Source organism: Engraulis encrasicolus, chromosome 12 (assembly GCF_034702125.1).
Source record: "Engraulis encrasicolus isolate BLACKSEA-1 chromosome 12, IST_EnEncr_1.0, whole genome shotgun sequence".
Classification (NCBI taxonomy): Eukaryota; Metazoa; Chordata; class Actinopteri; order Clupeiformes; family Engraulidae; genus Engraulis; species Engraulis encrasicolus.
The window spans coordinates 17,343,278-17,351,454 of NC_085868.1; the positions used below are offsets into that span (position 1 = coordinate 17,343,278).

Genomic DNA, 8,177 nt, shown 5'->3' on the forward strand with positions numbered 1-8,177 from the left:
TTGGGAGTACCCAGAGATTAACAGGGAGAGCCTGGGGATTCAACTTTCCATGTTCCTTAACAAACATACACTAAAATCAAGTGCAGAAGCAGCAGAGATACTGAGAGGGATACCCAGGGAAGTTCGTGGCCTATTCAATGAGGTGGAGACTCTTGTTAGGCTGTTATTGGTGATCTCTGTGGCCTCAGCGGAAGCTGAAAGAAGCTTCAGTGCTTTGAAAAGGCTGAAAAACTGGCTTAGGGTGACAATGACCCAGCAGCGCCTTAACAACATCAGTGTATGCCATGTGCATCAAACAGCACTGGATCTCATTGATATCAAGCAAATTGGGCAGCAGTTTGTGTCTGTAAATGACAGACGGAGGCATGTGTTTGGTGCATTTAACCCATTTTGACCGGGACACGCACATGTGTTCTTTTTACCCTTGTAACCGGCTAACGCATCTGTACGTTTTTACCTTTGTGACCAGGAATGACGTTCATGTGTTTTCAGCAATGCAAGCATTTTAAATGTATTTGAAAAATGTTCTATTGTCTGATTTCCTGAAATACACAGGTAAAAGGGTGAGTGCGGGGGTGTGTGAGTAATGTGACAAATCTTTCTGGTTAGTTTAAACACCTTCAGAAACATAATCCGAGCCTTTTTTGACAGCGCGCACTTCATTCTTCTCTGTCTCTCTGAAACCGCAACAGTAGTCAACGACCATGGCTGATATAGACCTAAGTGACGGTAGCAATATTGAGGATGTTGTATGTAGATTTTGGCTATGACGATGTTGAGATGGACATACCTGATGATCCATTAGATAGAGGTCAGTGGCTGCAAGCGCTGTTTGAAGATGAGAGAGATGCCCCGGAGTTTGTTGGCTTCCGGGACAGTAACAACAATAATCCCATTGATAACGTTGATCCAAATTTGATTGAAAACGAGGGTGAAGTTGAGAAAGAGCTACCCGATATCCAAGATAGAGGTCAGTGGATGCGAGAGATGTTTGACGAGGAGCAGGAAAACTTGCCTGAATTTGTCGGGTTCCAAGATGAATGGACAAGTGAAAACGTTCTCCCTATGTGGCAAACTTCCAGGTTTACACCGGACGTGATGGGAGGACCGAGCATGGTCTTGCACACCGTGTGGTGATGGACCTGGCCTCACCCTACTACGGCTCCCATCTGTCCATTTTTATGGACAATTTTTATTCTGGAGTGTCGCTGTTTGAAGATCTGAAAGCTCATGGGGTGGATGTATGCGGCACCATTCGTGCAAACAGGAAAAGCATCCCTGCCAGACCACCAGCAATGGAAAAGCATGACTACCATAATGCACAAAAATGCACTGTCCTTGTGTGCCTGGCAGGACACAAAGGTTGTCATGGTTCTCTCCAACTTTCATGACCCTTCTGAAACTGGAACAGTCAGAAGAAAACGGGATGCATATTTCCACACTGTCACAGTGCCTACATGCCTCACCGACTACCAGAGGCATAAGGGGTTAATCTTTTTGATCAAATGGTTGGATACTACCAATTCAAGCACCGGTCCAAAATATGGAGGGGAAGGTTGTTTTTCTTTTTTCTGTACATTTGCTGCTACACTGCTTATGTTGTGGCCAGGAGTGTTGGGCCGTATACAGGGCACTATAAGGAATGGGTTGAAGATCTTGCCATGGAGCTCATCACACCCGTGACATCGAGGAGTGCACCGGTGTGCCCATCAGCACCTGTGAGGGCCTCAGTCGAGCACGACCTAGGCAAAGTGTTCGACAAAAGAAAATTCTGCGTGGAGTGCACGCTGGCAGCAAAGCATGGCGAAAGGCCTGGTGCCACAGTCTAGACCAGGAGCTTCTGAGGTACCCTCCAAGGATGTTAATAAATAGTGACGACTATAAGCTTTTAGTCACAGTTAGTGTTTTCCTTAATTTAAATATGAAATTATTTCTTTATAAGCAAATTATCATTCAATCATAGTGTGATTTGGGAATGATGTCAAGACATCAGTAGAGGATTTTGAACAAAAGTATCCCTCGGGTATCCCTCAGGAGCCCTCGGGTAGCCCTCGGTAGCCCTCAGACCCAGAAAGGTTGGGGACCCCTGGTCTAGACAATGTCAAGTGGCATTGCACATCGGATGTTTCGATAAGCATATCCGCAGACAGTTGACTGAATTAATATATTTTTAAATTATTATTGATTTATTTGTTATTTTATGGATCAATTCCTTTTAAATGCATAATATCAATGGGATCTTTTTCCTGAAGTGCAGGAAGTCATGTCTTTGTTCTTATCTGCATTTGTGTTTGCTGTATAATCGGTAGATCGAGAAGATATTTATTTGCTGTTACCTGTAACGTTTGCTGAATTTTGGAAGAAAGGAAAAAGTAAAGTGTTCTTGAACTGATCTGCTGAGTATGACTGTATCTGGTTGTATACACAAGATGTATGATCAAGTTATGATTATGGTTGGGAGGAGGGGGGCTATTGGCAATGTGGTGCCCCCATGCACTATACTTCACTGGCGCCCCATTTATGAACAGTATTTGTGAAGGATGTGTCTTGTGGGGCCCCCCTACTGGTCAAAAATGGTTGGAGCTCCTAGACACTGCCGCTGTTGGTCCTGTGTGGGGGGGTAGTAAGTTGTAAGGTCCCACCAAAGCTTAGACCAAACCTACGCCCTTGCCCAATTGACAGGACCTTTACGTATAAGCACCAATTATATTTGTGATCCAAGATATTTGCATTGCAAATGATTGTCTAAAAATTCACCTTCATTCTTTTTCACTTAAATTCAAGGAAATTAGTATTCAACTCAATTTTCATTTCATAAAATGTATTACAGTATCAACCAGAGCAGCCCCAGTGTCCCCAGGCCAATCACACATATGACGTCGTCTCCACCCTTGGATCTGCATGACAGCATGCTTAATTTAAACTATTTTGGGTTTTTTTTGCCTTTTATTTTTGACATGACAGTGAAGGAGAGACAGGAAATGAATGGGGGAGAGAGAGAGACGGTGGAAGGATCAACAAAATGACCTGGGCCAGAATCGAACCCGGGTCACTGGCACAGTAATACAGTGCCTATTAGCCAGGCCGTGCCCTCCTAGTGACGCAACAGCTTAAGCGTTGCTACCAGTCAAGTCAAGAGCAATGCAAGTACTTTCTGAGTTCCTGCAAATACGGGAACTCCTCCCACTTTATTGGGAAGCAAACAATCATTAGCAAACCAAGGGAGGCCATTTGTGAAATGCCGTTTGGGAAATGTTAATTGTTATGCTCTTGATCAGACCAAGTCGCGAAGAGATTTGAATGTCGATGATAATCAGGCTAGTGCCTATACTGTTAGTGTCAGTGAGGCAGGGTCAGTAAGAGCATGCTTTTATATCACCAAGACAAGGTGACAGAAGGATATGCCGTATACCGCCACAGCCATCTCCACTCACCGACCGACTAGGCGGCCATAAATGACGCTGCCAATGGCTGAGTTCTTTATGACACTGCAAAAATGAGGGATGGTATCGAGCTTTGAAGACATTTAATGCCGGTGTTGGTTGGTGGACCGACGAATGAATAGAAATTTCTTGTGTTCGTCATTTACCGCCACATGCTTCCCTTTCACTCTCGATTGGTCATGTGACAGGGGCTATTCGTAATTGGTACAGCTAGACTTGACAAAGCACCCGTGTGTGTTTGTGTGTGTGTGTGTTTGAACTGTCGCTCGGGTCATAACGAGTGTGATGGAGGCTTGCCTGTCAGGGATGAGACAGACGATGGATGTACCATGGGAGTGTACAGTAAAATGAAAAAAACAATTCTGTCACAACCTCGTAAACACAGGGAGCTATAAAATATTCTTCTTTACGTGCTGCGGTGCTGTGCTCTCTCCTTTGAAATACAAAGAGAGGGGCAGGAGGAGGTGAATGTACAAACACACACATATACAATATACAGTGTGTGTGTGTGTCTGTGTCTGTGTGTGTGTGTGTGTGTGTGAATTTGTATAAATTCGCAAGTCGCTTCAGTTTTATCACCCGGTGAGCAGACGGTACGTCTTCTGATTGGCTGAGCAGGTGTCCTTTATTCCCTGAGAGCAGGACACCTATGATGTCATGCAGGCGTCCAAGTTGCTTCTTTTCTAACTTTCTGGCAAAGTGCCGTTACTAATTCTAAACTGCAGGTTGCTATGGCCAAGACCCCGTCGTTAATTCTATCGCATTTGGTTGTCAAGCCAAGACCCCGTCCTTAATTCTATCGGATTTGGTTGTCAAGTCAAAAACCCAGTCGTCAATTCTATCGCATTTGGTTGTCAAGTCACCCCAACGTTCTGCGCGCGTCCTTACATGCCTCCGATAGAGGCGCGTCTCACTAGATTAGGAAGTGGTGTCCATAGCATCGTACCAAGCGCAGTGGTTAATCTACTTTCTCATGAAGCCTTAGATCAACACATTCATAAATTAATACTTAAATGCTGGTAACCGGGTGATAAGCGGAATAGCGGCCTTCGAGGTGTCCCGATAGCGCCGTCAGGCTGTTAGAACGCTCCGCCTCGTCCATTTTTTCCCTTGATATTGGGACAATGTGTGCTATTCCATACATAAAGCACCAGCGAAATACATGTAATGAAATATATATATAGGCCTATATATATACTGTATATGTGTGTTTGTGTCTATTTCACTATTGAGGTATTGAGCGCAGGGCTCTGTGTGGTCTGCCTCCGTATCACACACACATCTTCACTTCCTCAAACCGCACACTACATCTCTCCTCACACACACACACACACATACACACACATGTCTATGTGTAGACAGCCTTCTTATCACATGCACACATCTTCACTTCCTCTAACCGCACACTACATCTCTCCACACACACACACACACACACACACACACACACACACACACACACACACACACACACACACACACACACACACACACACACACACACACACACACACACACACACACACACACACACACACACACACACACACGTCTATGTGTAGACAGCCTTCTTATCACATGCACTCATCTTCACCTTCTCTGGGGTTTGGAAGGGATTTCTTGTTTTGTGTGTATTGCTTTGTTTTATTTTGTGGTTATACCTGTGTTTTCCTTTTCTTTGGGTTTCCCTGCTGTTAAGCAGCTTCGTGCAGCTTTTTAAGGGCTTTCTCCCTTTCAATATCAATGTCAATCAATCAATCGCTGTATGTCTCCTTCACCTGCTATGATATTGAATAAAAACATATCATCTCATCTCATTTCAACCGCACACTACATCTCTCCTCACACACACACGTGCGCATGCACGCACACATACGTGCGCACGCACGCACACACACACACGTCTATGTGTAGACAGCCTTCTTATCACATGCACTCATCTTCACCTTCTCTAACCGCACACTACATCTCTCCTCACACATGCACACAGAGACACACACACACATTCTCTCTCTCACACACACACATACACATGCATGCACACACACAGAGACACACATTATCTCTCACACACACACATAAACATGCACGCACACACACACACACACACGTGTGGATAACAGGCCGACCAAAGTCCTTCTCCATAAGTCCACCCACTTAGTGGCCATCTTGGCAATGCCTCGGGGTAGCTATTTCGAATTAGAATGAATGGGAAACCAGGAGTTATAGACTGTGGGACAACTGAGAAAACCAGATTGACCGTTTCTCTCACAGATAATTGAGCAGCCTGTAGGATCAAGGGCTGCAGAATCCACTGACTGGCAGCAGATATTGTGAAGGTTACAGCAGGTTCTGCGACTTACCTGAAGGAGCTAAAGCCATATTTTCCCTCCAGTAGCAACTGTTTAGCCTTGCCCTCTACTCACACAAGGTGACCCCAGTCCAAACAGTTTTCTGTCATAGTCCATCAATGATGGAATAAGCTAGCAGTTGATACAAGAGTAAGGTTATCCCTTTCAACCTTCAAGGAACTAGTGAAGACTCATCTCTTCCGAGAGAGCTTCCCTGCAAAACATGACTAACTTTACTCATCTCTAATCATAGATATTACAGTTTTTCTCGATTGCCTACACACAATTTTCGGAATCGGTTCTCGAATTCTCCAAACTCTACACACAAATCTCCGAACTTCACACACAACTGGCAAAACCCCTCACTAACCCTGAAAAATGAACGTCTTGTCTCAAAATGATGTACTCTCTTCTAAAAACCTCATTTTGTCGTCAAATGACACACACACAGACAGTCACTTCAATACACATTTGCAGACCCATTAAAACACTGTTGGGCACAGGGTAAAACTAATTTCTCCCAGTAACTTGGGCTTTTTTTTCTGGATTGCATGGATACTGTGACATAAGTTGGAAAAACTTCATTCCCACAACACACAAACAGAAACAGAAATATATATTCACAAAAACAACACAAAGATAAACCCCACTGCCTATTTGGCAGTACAAAAAACCTATTACATTACTGTATAGCCTATTGCTATGAAAAAAAAACCCCACACACTCACATCTACTCTGCTTCATCCTGCCTTCTATTGTGGTCTGGCCACAGGACCTCATCCACATCACATGCAATAGTTTCCCTGGCCAGGCAGCGAGGGAAATACCGTCTTGCATGGCGCATCCACCCAGAGAAGGCATCAACAGCAATATCGCCACATGCCTCCTCCATTGCTTGTAGAAGGGGGATGCGTGTTTGAGGACGTCTGTCATAGACCTTCCACCTCCAGGTGGAAAAGAATTCCTCAATGGGATTGAGGAACGGGGAATATGGAGGGAGGTGCACAACAATGAATAGTGGGTGGTCACAGTAGTGAACCAGTTTTGGACCAGAGCAGCCCTGTGGAAACTGACATTGTCCCAAATTACAACATATCTGGGCTGCTCTGGACCATCTGCCTGATTGGGTGCAATGAGTATATTGTACAGAGTGTCCAGAAAGGTTAGGAGGAGTGCAGTATTATATGGGCCCAGGTTGGCATGTTGGTGGATAACACCATTGATGCCAATTGCGGCGCACATAGTGATGTTGCCACCACGTTGCCCTGGTTCCTCAATGATGGCCCGTTGGCCGATGTAATTCCTGCCTCTCCTCCGATGTTTGGCCAAATTGAAGCCGGCCTCATCAATGAAAATGAATTTGTGCTCCTGGGCAGCCACCTCCATATCAAGGATTCTCTGAAACACACATGGTACACACAGTTAGTAAATTACTGGACTCACTGTGCCATTGTAGGCTCAATCAATCATTACATGTGTACAGCACTTGCACATAGTTGTGTCTCAGTTCCTTCACCCTGTCAGAGTTGCGGGAGAAGGGAACTCTGTAGATTTGCTTCATCCGCAGTTGGTGTTTGCGCAGCACCCGGTCCACAGTAGAAATGCTCACACTTGGGACATTTTGAAAAACATCATTGTTTTCAATGATGTTCCTCCGCAGTTGCCGTAGAGTAATGGCATTATTTTGCAGCACCATGTTGACAATTTCTGCTCAGGGGACAGAAGACGCTCCCGGCCACCTCCTACTGGCAATCTTTCAGTCCTGCAACAGTCAAAATACAGTCAATACTGTACTTTTCAGCTGAATTCATTGATTACAGTATGGGTATGCCTATACTGACATCTCTTGTGAGATTTCTTACCTATTTTCCCTTCGGAAGGTTTGAACAATTCCTGCCACTGTGTGCCTGTTCAAATTAGGTTGGACTCTGAGTCCAGCCTCTCTCATGGTTAGACCATGGTTGATAACATGATCAACTACTGTGGCTTTGATATCATCTGATATCACAGTTCTTGTTCGCCTTCTTCCTCATCCTCTTCCTCCACCTCCTTGTCCTCGTCGTCGTCCTCCTCTCATTCTTACTCCTCTGCCTCTACCTCCAACATTGGCATTCATTTTCCCAAGCAGGAGTTCACCTGTTGCCCTTTGTTATGTAGCTGTGGATTGATTGATTGTGGATTAATTGCAAACAGGCATGAAGAGAATTTGCCCATGTGATGAGGATGTGAACATAGTATGGCAGTTGATTGTAGTGTTGTGAATGACAGTGTGTTCCATGAGAAACCCAGTGTTTTTCTTTATGAAAATTGTGAGTAATCCAGAGAATTGTGTGTAGTGGTGTGAAAAGAGTGTGTTTTAAAACTGGAATTTGAGTGTTAAGAA

The 8,177-nt window shown here is 44.6% G+C and overlaps 1 pseudogene; it reads right to left on the minus strand.

Moving 5' to 3' along the window:
- Positions 1–1,671: 1,671 nt before the first annotated feature.
- On the minus strand, positions 1,672–7,781 carry LOC134460377 (uncharacterized; annotated as a pseudogene).
- Positions 7,782–8,177: the final 396 nt, after the last annotated feature.